Source organism: Pseudophryne corroboree, chromosome 1 (assembly GCF_028390025.1).
Source record: "Pseudophryne corroboree isolate aPseCor3 chromosome 1, aPseCor3.hap2, whole genome shotgun sequence".
Classification (NCBI taxonomy): domain Eukaryota; kingdom Metazoa; phylum Chordata; class Amphibia; order Anura; family Myobatrachidae; genus Pseudophryne; species Pseudophryne corroboree.
The window spans coordinates 1,122,782,795-1,122,800,016 of NC_086444.1; positions in this window are offsets into that span (position 1 = coordinate 1,122,782,795).

Genomic DNA, 17,222 nt, shown 5'->3' on the forward strand with positions numbered 1-17,222 from the left:
GTGAGAGGCGTTTTACATAAGAAATTTGGAACTGCTCGCTTGTTTCCACATACCTCCAACATGACCCATTCCATTATGTACAAAATGTGCTGTTCCTGGGATTCCCAGCAAGTGTGGCAGTTGCAGGGGTGGGGCTGCATCACAGTCCAAAATTCAAATAGGGGAGACACATCAACTGCCACCCCAAACATTGCCAAACATCACCGGCCGGGACTCACTGGTAGTTGGTGTGGCTCTCATTTTTGAATTTTGGACTGTGCTGCAGCCCCACCTCTGCAACTGTCACTGGCAAGGAAGTCCAGGAATGGAGCATTTTGTACCTAATGGAATAAGTCATGTTGGGCGGTATGGTTTCCATGGTTACCACAAGCTGCCAAATAATGTTGTTTCCCTGCTAGAAGGGTGTTTTATATGCAGAAAGCATTGATGCTTTTCAAGTTGGAACACATTACCTAGCTGCTGCTGGAAACAAGATGTCATTTGACACAGAGGGCCTGATTCAGAGGTGGATGCAGTGATGATGTCGGATGACAGCGGCCAATGTTTTTAGTCTGTGCACGCATCCAAGTTGCACTGTGCATGCGTCTCGATGGTTAGCTCTTACAGACTGTGAACGAAGTTGCATGCAGAGAAAGTGTTTTTTTCAGTGAGCGTTCCTTGGAGGTTACAGAGGGGTGGCTATCCAGATGTGGGTGTGTCAAGGGTGTGCCAGTAACTGGCTGCATCTGAAAACACAGAAGTGATGACACAGGACTTCATGCTCAGATGGTAAAATTTCACATGCCATAGGACTGGTGTAAACTTTTATGGTGTGACAGTCGGTGCATCGACGATGCATCTAATTATGACGGAATATCGTTGCTTCCAGTGGGTGTCTCAGTAGGCTCAGAATCGGGAACAGCACTATGTAGATATCCACATATGGAGTGATTTGTGGAAAACCTTGGAGGATAAGCACGCTTATGCTGATGACTATTATGTGAGTGCCTCTGTACATATGTCCCAGGTATTTAACTTCTGTGTGGGAATCACATAGGATCAGGCAGCCTTGATTGTTTCAGTTGGTGCATGGGAATAAATTGGTGTCTGGGGAATAAAGGTGTGTCAGCCTGACTAGCAGTCTCTCACTACCTGGGAAACTGTCTGGCAGGGCGGTTGACACTGTGATACCTGACTGTAAGTGCTGTGCTAATACCTCTGTTTTGTGAAAAGGACGTTTGGTCTTATTCACCCTGAGAGAGGGAATCATTTTGTTTAGGTTAGCACTGGACAGGCCAGGCTTTTATTTTATGTTTTGTTTACCATTAAACTGCAAATAAAACTAACTGCGGCTACTAGTACCAAGGCTCTGGACTGGTGTGCTACTGATTGCTGCATGAAAGCGCAACCATCTACCCCAAAAGACGCCATCCTTAACCTGATCTTGCCACAATATATATGTATGTAATATGTATACCAATCTTGGGTGTGCGTTCACACTCTGATATACGCAGGCCTCGGTGTGCGTTGTGATGCATGAGGCCAAAGTCCGAGTGCATTCAGCCACCTAAGGCGTGCGTATATTAGAGCGCGACCGCACACCCAAGAGTAGTATATCTATCTTATAAAATGGCCCCAGTTGTGACAAAATAGTTCTATGTGGAGATACTGTAGGGTGACACAGATGTTTGCTGATTCTGAAGTGGCTGCTCAGGGAGTGTAATGAGGTCTGATGTGATATCATTTGAGTTATGTGGTAAATTTGCATTTTGGGAAATGTTTCCGTCAGAAACATCTGTCAGAGTGAGGCAGTGATGTGCTGCTACCCTGTGAGCAGTGTCTATGTGAGAGCTGGTACTGTGTACACCAGCAGAGTCATATAGCTGTGACTTTGTGATGAGGTCTCAAATGACAGTTGGAAGTAGATCGAACAGGCATGAGGTGTGCAGTTGTTGAGAAATAATGTATGGTCATGTGATATAATGTGTCCAATCATGTGGGTGAAATACAAATAAATATATATATATATATATATATATATATTTACAATGGTAATTTCAGAAATTCTGAATTCAGTAGAAATCCTGCATGTGCCATCTGCTCTCACAAAGGTTTTCCTTTCGTAAATTTGCCCCTTTAATTTTATTTACACAAATCATAGAAAAATTGCAGTTTGGAAAAGCTCAGTTCACTTAATTTCCCCCATTATGCTGGAAAGCAGGGCGGCGAGTTCCCGTTGCAACGGAGTGCAAACATTGTCAGTGGTACTGGAACGCACCCACCCACCCACCCAAAATCTGTGCATCTGGTGGTGCCATAAGTGCGTCATAGATTGAGATGTGGGGTTTCACTAATACTAACCAATACATTGTGGCTTTCTCACTCTCTCTGTTCTTTACCGATTAGAAGATGATTAGTGACCGGGGCAGTCACTTGCTTTGTGGTTTCTCGCTGATAATTTTATCATTGCTTCATAGTGGATTTATATATATTTTCACATAGATCGCAAGTATGAAGCACTCAGAGTACTCCCCAAGATTTAGGTGAGCAATAAGATGGAGAATAAGGGTATATAAAGGAGTTTTTCTTTTTCTAAAAGTATTATATTCCTGGATTGCATTTATTTTTTACAGGTGCACTACAGGTCACTGCCAGCCCTGTATATCAAGTCATGCTGGTGTTTGTGCCAGCATACTTTGACAGCTATAGCTACAGTATGTAACCACTTGTAATTCGACAACTGACAACGTACAGACAGTTTAGGCAAGTCAGGGCTTGCAGGGATCTGTAGTTCACCATAATATGTTCTTTTTTTTCTATTTTTAAACACCTATTGACCCATCATGCACATGAAAGGGTTTCTTTGGCCAAGTTGTCTACTTAGTAGTGGGGCACGCAATTTTTTTTATTATTATTTATTTTATCTTTGAAACACTGGAAATGATTGCACTGATGATCATCATTGCCAACACAGATCTTTGCTCCACCCCTCAGAGACCCTAAAAAGATAATGAAGCCCATTTACCAATGAGTATTAAAACTGATTGTGAATGATAAAACTCATTGCATATGATCAATGGTGCTTCAGCCAATCAGCTCTCAACAGCCATTTTTTTTTAAAATAACATGACAGTGGAAGCTGATTGGCTTGAGCACCATCTATCACACGCAACAAGTTTTATCATTCACAATGAGTTTTAACACTCTTTGATAAATAGGCCCCGCTGTTTGGCTAGAGATGGCTATATGTGTGTCCCTGCACTTCAGTATTATTCACAGTTACACAAACACACCCCTTCGCTTTCTAACTGTAAGTAGACGCAAGTGTCATATGTTACCATGTAAACATACGGACATAAGGACTATAAATGTGTATTTGCAGATAAGTTTTTGTATTGTTTCCATTCTTATAAATTATATGGGGCCACAGAAAGAAACAGCGAAGTATTGTGGGCAATTATTTTAAAGGCTTATTTGGCCACAGTTCTTCTCTAGGACGTAGCATTTAAAGTGCCATATGATCATTTAGTTTTTTCATGAATAGTATTGAAATATATCTGTTGTGTAAAATAAAAATTGTGTAACTGTCATCATAGAAGGGTCATGTAGCCATAGAAGTGGCAATCTCATGAGAGGAATGCAAAACTCGCACGTTCTATTTTGTTAAAACAGATCTCAAGATAGCACGTCTTTGTTTTCACAGTTACCACCATGTAGGTGGTCATCCCTTATGCTGTCTCTGTCTTAATAATCAAAATAAAGAAACATTAAACATTAAATGGGGAGAAATAGAATCCATATTGGCTAGAACTAGTGCGTAGTAATTGAATTTAGACAGGGCTTCCATTCAATCGCAGTAATACAGTACATGTAGCACATAATATACATTTTATTTAAACAGAAATGTGAATAATTTGAAGAGTTCACGCAGTGTATTAGTAAATGTTAATCTTTCTTGTGAAATGTAAGACCTCTATGATAAAAAGGATGGTATTTTATGAAGCAGCCATGATGTTTAATAAAGCCTTACACTTGTCTCCATAGTTTGATGGAGGAAGTAAATGAATCAAAAGAATTAGCGATTTGAAAATCGTGAAATATTTGTCACTGAGCAGCCTCAGACACTATATAAAGCTACATTCTAAGCAACACGGTTCTTCATGTTACTGTATGCTACTGAAAGTGGAACAGGTCTGGCAATCAAAACTACGAGCAATTGCAGGAATTATGCAGAAAAAGCCACAAAATATCCCCCCAAAATTGTCCCAGTATACCTTAAATCAGGGCCGGACTGACCAATTGGCAAAAGACAGTAGGGCCGATACCCAGGTGGACTGGTCTGACTGCTGAGATGCCTGATCAAGCATATAATCAATAAGCCACACACATGTGATGGAAGCACATAGAAAGATCTCTCCCAAAATGGCAACCCCCACGAAGGAGACACCTGAAGTAAAAAATGCATTGCTTCCTGGATGCAGCACACCATGCATGTGCCAGGAAATTGGACACTAGAGGGTGAATTGGCACTCAAGTAAACAGTAATAGGCAAGACTGCCTGCTGCTGGGTTTAAGCCTAAATCCAAGTGGCAAAAAGGACCTTGCCCAAATCTAACCCTAACTTTCACTTCAATACCTAACCTTAACTGTACTCACGGTGCCTAACCCTAACTTTCCATCCTACAGCCTAACCCCCTCGGTGCCTTACCCTTACTGTAGCCCCAGTGCCTAGCCTTAACCTCTTGTCCCACAGCCAAGATCTCCGATTGGTGCCTAACTCTAACCATACCCCCAATGCCTAGCTCTAATGTCCCATCCCACAGCCTAATCCCAACATCCCCACCCACAGCCTAACCCTAACTGTCCCCTGGTGCATATCCCTAACGTTTCCATCCCACAGCCTAACCCTAACCCTTCAATCCCACAGCCTAACCCTAACATTTCCACCTGCAGCCTAATATTAACAGCCCCCCGGTGCCTAACCCTAATCTCCCATCCTGCAGACTAACCCTAACCTTCTCTCTGTAGCCTAACCCAAACCCACCCCTCCCTTCTAAACCTAACCAACCCCTACCGCAGCCTAACCCTAACCACCCCCTTAGTCCCTAACCTCTCCCGGTGTGTTGAATTCCCAGATGCATTCCCTGTTAGCGGTGGTGGTGTAGCGGGATGCGCCAGCTGCCAGCCATTGCTAGGCAGCGGGGCTGGTGTGTCACTTCCGCCTTTGGCTCCCCGCCCCTGGCTGGTTGCATGACAACCAGGGACACCAGATGGCCACTCTGCACAGCGGTCCCTGTGGTTGCTAAGCAGCCGGGACGCTGTGCGCCGTGCGCCCAGGGACAGCTGGCTCAATTAAGATCCGGGCGCTGGGCTGCCTGATTGGTCTGCAGGGCTTTTTATGGGAGCCAGACCAAGGCAGCCCCGCCAGTGATAGCTTCCTGTGGAGCTGTGTCCTGCCTCTGGAGTGTTCCTGTGTAGCCAGTTCATTCCTGCATCCTGTGTCCTGATGTCCAGAGCCTGGACCTGGGAATCTGATCCAGTCTTCCAAGCCCAGAGATCCTAAATCTTCAGCCTTGGGGTCCTGTTCTTTCTACGAACACCTTTTCCGGTGTCGTGAGTAGCGGCTCTGCCGCACCTTACGACTTTGGGCGTATTATTCTTATCTTTTGCTTTTTTGTGCTCTGCGGAGGTTCCGCCACTGTTGTCTTTACCGAACTACGACGGATTCGTATTCGGTATTTGGGCAGCGTATTTTGGTTACGGTTTTTATTGGCGGCCGCGCCGTACATAAATTGGTATATTGTTTTTCAGTGGTTTTCCCTATCTCTTTTGTGTCTGTCTTAGTTTTCCCCTTGTTCTGTCTCTGTCTTGGTTAACGCCTTGTCACCAACTAAGACCGGGGGGCATCGGAGTTCTGGCAGACCTAATCTGCCCATTCAAACGCAGCTGCCATGGGCCCAAGAAACCATAGTCTCGCAGGCATTGACCGACCACTAGGGAGAGACAACGGAGTCAGGGTTTTTCGTTAGGGGTTGCTGCAAATCTCAGCTCGAACTACAACATCACGTTTCTGTACTCAGAGCTCATCTTTTGCCACCCTGTATCTCGGGTTCTGAGTGCATTGAACATAACATTCCCATGGTGCCTAACCCTAAATTCACCTGTGTGCCCTATATGCTCACTGACTGTGTCTCTAGTCTGGCACTTTGCATAAAAATCATTGCAACCAACGATCACACATTTGATGCTCCATTGGACATTAAAGCAACTCTATGGTTTACCCAGAAAACAAATGGTATAACAGATGAGATTATACCCACAGAAAGTAACTCAATAATATTTTAACCCATGCCAGACCAAATGTAGGGCCTGGTTCAGGTTGGATCGCAGATCGCAATCCAACCGCAAAAAAATACGAAAAATATGTGACCACATGCGCAATGCCCACCCGCACATGTGCTCGCATTTTCTGCGGGAGAGGGGTGCAACAGAAAATGCGATTGCCTCTGCCTGTCAATCAGGCAGAGGCATTCGTGAGGCGGGTGGCTACACTCCATTTCCAGGGCAGAGACAGAGCATTGCAGGGGTGGCGATGGGTAAACAGCGGGCGTGACAGGAAACATGGCGGCAGGAGGTAACCTTAATCTCTACTAACAAGCTGAAATTTCGATGCAATCACAATGTCTGCTTGTTGAAGGGGGGGGGGAGCAGCGGTCATCATGCTGGGTGGCCTTACCCTGCGATGGGCGGCCCCCAACAAGTGAACAGAAGGAGTGCAAATTCTGCTAATCAGCAGAATTTGCAACCCTTACTGAATTAGGCCCATAGCCAGACACATACTAGGGGCTAAATTTACTAAGCACTAATTTTGTGAATCAATGTGCATTTCAATCGGATTTGCAATTCAGAGATTTTTTAAAGGCAAATTAGAATGTAAATTAGCAGAGGAAAGCAACTTCAGATGGCAATACAACAAATATCGAGTATTTTGCATAGAAAACTATAGAACCTCTGGATTTTCTAAGCATCCACTTTCAAAATTAGATAGAACATGCTGAAAAACTAATGAACATACTGTAGGTAAAAATATATAGGCTACTATCTGAGAGGCAAGTTTGTATGTAAAAAGAGATTCTATTCATCCAAGCTTCTCTATGAAGCAATGTGGCTGAAGGAAAAATGGCAGTATCTGTTTTTTCTAGAGATGAGTGGGTTCGGGTTTTACTCGGATTTACTCGGTTCCCAAAACAGCATTTTATTGGCTATCCAAAACAAGAGACATCCATGAGCCAATAAGACGCCGTTTTGAGAACCGAGTAAATCCGAGTAAAACCGAGTAAAACCGAACCCGCTCATTTCTAGTTTTTTCAGTGCTTACCACTTTCCTGAGATATGTAGCCCTCCACCAGTGAAATTGTGCACCGCTGCTGTCTATTGCATAATCTAACAATATATCAACCTCCTCCCACAGATTATGCAATAGCCAGTGAGCAGGTAGGGGTATTATTGCCATCAAGTGACTTTCAGAGCACATAAAGTGGTATGCAGGTCTACTTTTTTACTGTAACTATACTTCACACCATGAGGGACGCTCATAAGTTTAAAGTCATTGTTTATAAAAACCTAACACCTAATTACATTATACTCGTGATTACACATTACCTTTAAATAAATTGGCATATGTAAATGTATGCCTATACCTATTGTACTAACTAATCCTGCATAATGTTATAATATACTGTATGTTTCAATTCATTACTCCCTTTATATGCAGCTGGTGATATCCTGTTGTCGCTGTCTTTCACCATGTAGTTAAAGTGACTGGACCATACTTTTGTATTGTTCTAATAAGATTTGGGAACTACCTTAACCCCCTATTTGTCTTATATATTATACATTTAACACATGAGTTTAACAATAACAGGCATGAAATCATTTTTATATGTTTAAAGAAAAAATAAAACTGTCAGCATCTAATTGTAGTACACAACACTGTACAGCTTACTATCATAAAAATAAGGTGAAAAATGAAAACAAGTATCAAAATTTACAATAACATCTACTACAATAAGCAATGTTGTTTAGTTTTAATGTATCTGGCAATTCCAGCGGTGGTTCACCTATAGAATTGAACTGCTTGCCATATATGGGATCAGGAAAGATCTTGTTTTCCACTGTGAGGATAAATTGACAACTTTCAACACATAAGGAACATATGTGTATACTGTATATGTAACATTTATTTTTCACTCCATCGCTTTAAAAATCACAGACATTTTGTGGACATAAAACTAAAATTTGCCTGGCCAACTGTTATTATGTACAACAACATTTTGGTTACAATAGATTTGATTGGTCAGAACAGAAAATCACCAGCTGAGCAGAAGTGCCCACTTTGCAATGTATCTGGTTGTTTATCCTAATAGTTAATTTATTACACTGATGACCACAATAGTCATACAATGGAATCATTGTGATTGTGACCAGTACTCTAAACGTTTATCTCATTTGTCTACTACCTAATTTTTCAGTTTCCTTTTGTGATAATGTGGGATTTTTAATCTCCAATTTCAGTCATTCAAATTAACAAATCAGTCACAATTAAACAGTCATAGACTAACAGACACCTGCATGAATAATGTTTCTAGATCTCATCACCTGGAAAAGAGTTTCTAGAAATGTATAAACATGATGCTGCCTTTCATTATACAGTATATTGTATCAATTCACAAAGGTCTTGCTGGGAATAAAAATGTTTTTGGATCCCTCACCAAATCTTCTTATGCATTTTCATTACAAAGCAATGGAGCTCATATATGGAGTGATAAAACTCGTTGTGAATGCTAAAATTAATTTTGCATGATAAATGGTGCTCCAATCAATCAGCTCATAGCTGTCATGGGTTTGAAAAATGACAGTTAGGACCTGATTGACTTGAGCACCATTTATCATACGCAACACGTTTTATCACTCATTGATAAATGGAGCCCAATATTTAAAAAAAATGTATTTTTGTAAAATAAATTCTATAAAAAAATGGATGATTACATTATGATCTTAAATTATCTTTTGAACAATGCTTTTATTTTAATCATGAAAAAACATTCTTCAAATTAAAAATATTGTGAGTGAAAAAATTGTTACAGTTCTGCAAATTGTCCTGCGAACCTACTGTAACTACAAGAAACTCGAATTTCGTTAAACTCCCTAATGTCTGAAGTCTCTTGTTACCTCTTTAAAAATGTCCTCAACACAAAGCAATTATATAAATAAGTAACGACACATGACAATTGGAGCTGACATACTAAATTTGACAAATTTATTTTGACAGTTTGATTAATTTACAATGTTAATATGATGTTAGTATGGAGTTGCTCAAAAGAACAAAGACAAACAATATAACAATGCACATAACATCCACATCATTGGTGTTCAACCCTGTTCAATACACATTCGCTCGCACGGATAGATGAAGTCCTACAATTCTCAGTCATTTGTGAGGCGAGTGCACCCAATTAATGTTATTTAACAAATTCAGCCACATCAGTTCTTCCCGCCACCAGAGAAATTTGACAACCAAAATTAACAACAGCGGGATGAAGAAGAAGACAAGAGGAGGTGTTTCAAACTGGCACTCTCTGATAAAGCCTGACAAAAAAACTCCACCATCAGTCTTACAACATAAACACCTACAAAACTGTCACTCACAATTTCTTAAAGGGGAAATCCACACTCAACCATGGGATTTAAAATGGTCTCAGGCAATCTTTTATCTCTAAAACAGTTTAATATATTTCACCATTAATTTATAGGATAGCCTATATATGTTTGGAATGGTTTGGTTGAGTACTTTTTGCATTGAACATTCTCAACACTCTGCATTAAAAATGTTAATACATTAAAAATACACCAGTATTTGGCCAATATTAATGTAGACACAGGTTAGAAAGAACATTTTATATTTTGGTTATTTTAAATGAAGTTGTAAAAAATTCTAGTACTGAAATGTATTTTGAATAAAAACATTTCTTGAGGGCACTGCTAGGAGCCTGAGCGGAGATATTCACCTATAAAGAAAAAAGTTCTAGGTGTATCACGGTTAGCTGGCTTTTTGGACATTATAAAATGTTAGCTGGCTCTAAACATAAAAGTTCATTCATCGATGTGCAGCAGAATCTGCCATTGCCAAGGGAAAGCCTACTCTTCCTGATCTCAAAGTGGCTACACTCCAATAGTGGCAGGAATTAAATGAATCATTTCCTGCTTTTAGTTTAATATAAATAATCAAAAAAGATTGTCTAGATTCTGATCCTAATGCATTTATGGTGCAATAAAAAATACTTGAAAGTGCCTTTATGATCTCTTTATTCACAATTAATTGGCAACATGATTGTTTGACCTTCTATTAAAAAGAATGGTAAGAAAAAAAATAGCTCACATTATAATGTACGTTTATGGTACAATCCTACGGTTTTGCTCACCTGGTATACCATTTAACTATTACAGTTTAAGTGCCAGATACTTTATTATACTTTAAGTATATTTTATACCTATTCAACCTAAAATGTAGTTAGGAGGAAATTCAACTAGAGGGAGCATATTTGTACCTGTACAAACTATGTTGTGTAAATGCATTTGTTTTTGCATGCAAGGATAATAATACTTGCTTTTGCTTGTTGCACATAAATACTAGGAAGCTTTGGGCCTAATTCAGACCTGATCGCAGCAGCAAATTTGTTCGCTAATGGGCAAAACCATGTGCAGTGCAGGTGGGGCAGATATAACGTGCAGAGAGAGTTAGATTTGGGTGGGGTGTGTTCAAACTGAAATCTAAATTGCAGTGTAAAAATAAAGCAGCCAGTATTTACCCTGCACAGAAACAATATAACGCACCCAAATATAACTCTCCCTGCACATGTTACATCTGCTCCCCCCCCTGCGGTGCACATGGTTTTGCCCATTAGAGAACAAATTTACTGCTGCAATCAGGTCTGAATTAGGCCCTGCAATTTAGAGTTTAGCTAAGAAGCACCCCCCTTCTTAACTGTAAGTGATATTAGAGTTCAGAAAAGCCTATCAAATTCCAGACCCACCCAAATAACTCTTCAGAAAAGCCTATCAAATTCCAGACCCACCCACATAACCGTCAGTGCTTCCCTATCTAATTACATCCTCTCTGTACAGTACACATAACCTCACATATTTTGTCTTTCTTTACTCTCACACCATCCTGACACTTGGCCAACATTGCGGGGTGATCATATCATACAACCCATTAAGAACCTAGCAATCTGGTGGACCATTATGGAATAGGCAGCATCTCTCCTTGTGTATCAATGCCTATTTCCATATAGATTGTAAGCTTGTGAGCAGGGCCTTCCTACCTCTATGTCTGTCTGTTTTTACCCAGGTTTGTTCTATTGCTGTTGTTCTAATTGTAAAGCGCAACGGAATATGCTGCGCTATATAACAAACTGTTAATAAATAATAAATATTAAAATGTATTGTGTGCCCCCGAATATTACGAATCCTTGTCATTGTATATTGTGGCAATAAGGATTCTATTTTTTATAATTTGAATAATTTTAATAGGCCGGTACATGGGCTCTGATAAGGGACCATCCTGGCAATCAGTAAAAAGTACAGCGATTGCCTACGTGGTCAATTTCCTTCCATCTGCGGACACCTTGAGGTTGCTGCGCATGCTAATTGCGGCAAAGGGCATGATGTACGTGAGGATATACTGAGGCCTAACAGAGAGGGATCACAAGATCTCTCTCTGGCAGGGCTGCCCCATCGCACTTAATGAAGATGGTGTTAGCCTACATATGAAAATACTAGAGATGTGCACCGGAAATTTTTCGGGTTTTGTGTTTTGGTTTTGGGTTCGGTTCCGCGGCCGTGTTTTGGGTTCGAATGCGTTTTGGCAAAACCTCACCGAATTTTTTTTGTCGGATTCGTGTGTGTTTTGGATTCGGGTGTTTTTTTTTCAAAAAACCCTAAAAAACAGCTTAAATCATTGAATTTGGGGGTCATTTTGATCCCATAGTATTATTAACCTTAATAACCATAATTTACACTCATTTTCAGTCTATTTTGAACACCTCACACCTCACAATATTATTTTTAGTCCTAAAATTTGCACCGAGGTCGCTGGATGACTAAGCTCAGCGACCCAAGTGGCCGACACAAACACCTGGCCCATCTAGGAGTGGCACTGCAGTGTCACGCAGGATGGCCCTTCCAAAAAACACTCCCCAAACAGCACATGACGCAAAGAAAAAAAGAGGCGCAATGAGGTAGCTGTGTGACTAAGCTCAGCGACCCAAGTGGCCGACACAAACACCTGGCCCATCTAGGAGTGGCACTGCAGTGTCACGCAGTATGGCCCTTCCAAAAAACACTCCCCAAACAGCACATGACGCAAAGAAAAAAAGAGGCGCAATGAGGTAGCTGTGTGACTAAGCTCAGCGACCCAAGTGGCCGACACAAACACCTGGCCCATCTAGGAGTGTCACTGCAGTGTCACGCAGGATGGCCCTTCCAAAAAACACTCCCCAAACAGCACATGACGCAAAGAAAAAAAGAGGCGCAATGAGGTAGCTGTGTGACTAAGCTCAGCAACCCAAGTGGCCGACACAATCACCTGGCCCATCTAGGAGTGGCACTGCAGTGTCACGCAGGATGGCCCTTCCAAAAAACACTCCCCAAACAGCACATGACGCAAAGAAAAAAAGAGGCGCGATGAGGTAGCTGTGTGACTAAGCTCAGCGACCCAAGTGGCCGACACAAACACCTGGCCCATCTAGGAGTGGCACTGCAGTGTCAGACAGGATGGCACTTCAAAAAATAGTCCCCAAACAGCACATGATGCAAAGAAAAATGAAAGAAAAAAGAGGTGCAAGATGGAATTGTCCTTGGGCCCTCCCACCCACCCTTATGTTGTATAAACAGGACATGCACACTTTAACCAACCCATCATTTCAGTGACAGGGTCTGCCACACGACTGTGACTGAAATGACGGGTTGGTTTGGACCCCCACCAAAAAAGAAGCAATTAATCTCTCCTTGCACAAATTGGCTCTACAGAGGCAAGATGTCCACCTCATCATCATCCTCCGATTCATCACTGTGTACATCCCCCTCCTCACAGATTATCAATTCGTCCCCACTGGAATCCACCATCACAGCTCCCTGTGTACTTTCTGGAGGCAATTGCTGCTGGTGAATGTCTCCACGGAGGAATTGATTATAACTAATTTTAATGAACATCATCTTCTCCACATTTTCTGGAAGTAACCTCGTACGCCGATTGCTGACAAGGTGAGCGGCGGCACTAAACACTCTTTCGGAGTACACACTTGTGGGAGGGCAACTTAGGTAGAATAAAGCCAGTTTGTGCAAGGGCCTCCAAATTGCCTCTTTTTCCTGCCAGTATACGTACGGACTGTCTGACGTGCCTACTTGGATGCGGTCACTCATATAATCCTCCACCATTCTTTCAATGGTGAGAGAATCATATGCAGTGACAGTAGACGACATGTCAGTAATCGTTGGCAGGTCCTTCAGTCCGGACCAGATGTCAGCATCAGCAGTCGCTCCAGACTGCCCTGCATCACCGCCAGCGGGTGGGCTCGGAATTCTGAGCCTTTTCCTCGCACCCCCAGTTGCGGGAGAATGTGAAGGAGGAGATGTTGACAGGTCGCGTTCCGCTTGACTTGACAATTTTCTCACCAGCAGTTCTTTGAACCCCTGCAGACTTGTGTCTGCCGGAAAGAGAGATCCAAAGTAGGTTTTAAATCTAGGATCGAGCACGGTGGCCAAAATGTAGTGCTCTGATTTCAACAGATTGACCACCCGTGAATCCTGGTTAAGCGAATGAAGGGCTCCATCCACAAGTCCCACATGCCTAGCGGAATCGCTCTGTTTTAGCTCCTCCTTCAATGCCTCCAGCTTCTTCTGCAAAAGCCTGATGAGGGGAATGACCTGACTCAGGCTGGCAGTGTCTGAACTGACTTCACGTGTGGCAAGTTCAAAAGGTTGCAGAACCTTGCACAACGTTGAAATCATTCTCCACTGCGCTTGAGACAGGTGCATTCCACCTCCTATATCGTGGTCAGATTTATAGGCTTGAATGGCCTTTTGCTGCTCCTCCATCCTCTGAAGCATATAGAGGGTTGAATTCCACCTCGTTACCACTTCTTGCTTCAGATGATGGCAGGGCAGGTTCAGGCGTTTTTGGTGTTGCTCCAGTCTTCTGTACGTGGTGCCTGTACGCCGCAAGTGTCCCGCAATTCTTCTGGCCACCGACAGCATCTCTTGCACGCCCCTGTCGTTTTTTAAATAATTCTGCACCACCAAATTCAAGGTATGTGCAAAACATGGGACGTGCTGGAATTTGCCCAGATATAATGCACGCACAATATTGCTGGCGTTGTCCGATGCCACAAATCCACAGGAGAGTCCAATTGGGGTAAGCCATTCCGCGATGATCTTCCTCAGTTGCCGTAAGAGGTTTTCAGCTGTGTGCGTATTCTGGAAAGTGGTGATACAAAGCGTAGCCTGCCTAGGAAAGAGTTGGCGTTTGCGAGATGCTGCTACTGGTGCCGCCGCTGCTGTTCTTGCGGCTGGAGTCAATACATCTACCCAGTGGGCTGTCACAGTCATATAGTCCTGAGTCTGCCCTGCTCCACTTGTCCACATGTCCGTGGTTAAGTGGACATTGGGTACAACTGCATTTTTTAGGACACTGGTGAGTCTTTTTCTGAGGTCTGTGTACATTTTCGGTATCGCCTGCCTAGAGAAATGGAACCTAGATGGTATTTGGTACCGGGGACACAGTACCTCAATCAAGTCTATAGTTGGCTCTGAAGTAACGATGGATACCGGAACCACGTTTCTCACCGCCCAGGATGCCAAGGCCTTAGTTATCCGCTTTGCAGCAGGATGACTGCTGTGATATTTCATCTTCCTCGCTAAGGACTGTTGGACAGTGCTCGTCCATAATTGTATACCTACCTGTGGTGGGTTTTTTTTTTCTATCTTCTTCATACTAGTAGTTTAGGAGTCTGCTGACAGTGTCCACCAGGAGAAAGAAAAGGAATAGTTTGCTCTAGTTGTAGATAGTGTGATATACTGTATACACATGGGAAGACGGAAGTACAAAGAGGGACTGATATTTAGACTAACAATACACAACCACCACACAAACAAAGATAGATGTCATTTATTTGAAGGTATGTGTTAATATTTCAGCATGCTAGATACCTAGTTATTACTTATTGTGGGAAGTATCTTATATCCTTAGTTCTCTCTAACAGTGAGAATGCATTAGCAATTAAACTACAAATGACGACCTTAGAAGATACTGTATGTCCCATTGAGTCCTGCATGTATTAGAGACAATAGAACAGTCCTGTCTGGCAGCAACTGACAAGAGAGTAATAGAAGCTAAGGCCGTGGGACTCCAGAGGGGTGAGTATAATAGATGAGTGCAGGGTGTGAGATGTGGGCCCCCTGGACCTAGGGGCCCGTGTGCACCACATACACTGCAGCCATTATACAAATGCCTTTGTATCTAACCCCCAAGCCAATACATTCAGGCCCTCTCGGTCGAAAGGTGGCGCTGAACCCAGTAAGGTGAAATCAGCTTAACCAGTGCATTGGAAAGGAGTGCACAACTACTACTGCAGCAAGATGGACGCCATACTGCAGATATTAGCTGGCCAGTAAATAAAGCCAACACACAAGACATAGAGGAAAGGGAGGGAGGGTGATCGGGAGCAAAAGAGGCAGCTATAGAATCCTGCAGCTTTAACCTTACTAATAGCCTAAGCTGACCCAAACCAATCCTTCACCTAAACTGTCATTCAACCGCATGACCACTCCTATAGCCGTTAACCCCTTCTGCCCCTAAAAAGAGGTTATCTTACTGTAAGTCAGTCTGTGATTATTCAGTGATGCTGATTAGAAAGGACATAGGCTTGTGTTTGTAGCACATAAACATCATTGGAAAGATATCAGAAAAAAAGTGAGGAGTGTGAACAGTTTGACAATGTTAGGGGCAAGGAGTGAGAAGCTGTGACCCTCCTCAGACCTCCCACCACCTGTCTGACACATCTCTAGCCCTCTAGCATACTGATAGGCTGGGGTATATAGACAACTGAGAAGTTCGGTAGACTTCTTGGAAAGCAGCCACTAACCCCTATTGCACACTGTAACTGAAGCCGCTGCGGCCACTGTAATAAATCCTTTACCTATGTACTCTGTCCCCAGTTAGCGTACACAGTCCCGTACTGTGCACGCACTTTGCGTACACACGCCGGAATAGCCGTGCAGCTTACACTCAGTGCATACACACAGACCGACACGCTGAGAGCACGAGGTGTGTCAATTAGACTATACAAACGCTCAACAGAAACTGAATGCGACACCAGTATTTGATTGTAAGTTGTGGTCCAAAGCAGCAACAAGTAATAATATATTTGAAAAAGGGGGTTACAATAAGTTACAATATAAATGGTACAACACAATGCAATTCAATCACAGAGAGAGAGTCACACCCAATGATACGTACGCTTTGTCGCTTGCGCCACCCGGAACCGGTCCCCAGTCATCTGGCGAGACGACCTATGAGTCTTTAAAAAAGCAGAGAGAGAGAGTGACCGGCCTAGGTGCAAGGTTTATATACCCTTGCTCAAAATACAATACAATGGGGTTGTATGCTCTCCACCGATTGGTTGGAGGGATGGTCGTTTACAGTACAGGAGAGGTCATTGGTCGGTTTGAAGAGATGGGCGATGCCTTGATCCAGGGGTGTGTACAGCTGATCAGCTCTGGATTCCCGCCGCATACCAAGTACATAATAAACACAAACATACCTTTAATCTGCCTTTGCGAATAACTATTCGCAACGACATGCGATCTTCTCCAAGCCAACACCGGATTATTACTCATAATTATCCGGACACGTAGATACCATGCATGATGCTCTGATCAGTTACTGTCCCCTCGCATACTGTAAAGGTGTATAATTCCCTTGTTGTGCCTTGTAAATAAGTAAAAGTTGCATGAGGGGAAAGGAGAGACTATGTGTAATGTGTGTACTAAGTTTGGGAAATATGTAATGTGTGACAGATATTTCCATGTTCATTAGGTTACTTTGTTATGTTATCTCCAGGCAACATAATCCTACACATGAAATGACCAACCATTCTCAAGATACACACAAATATATATATATA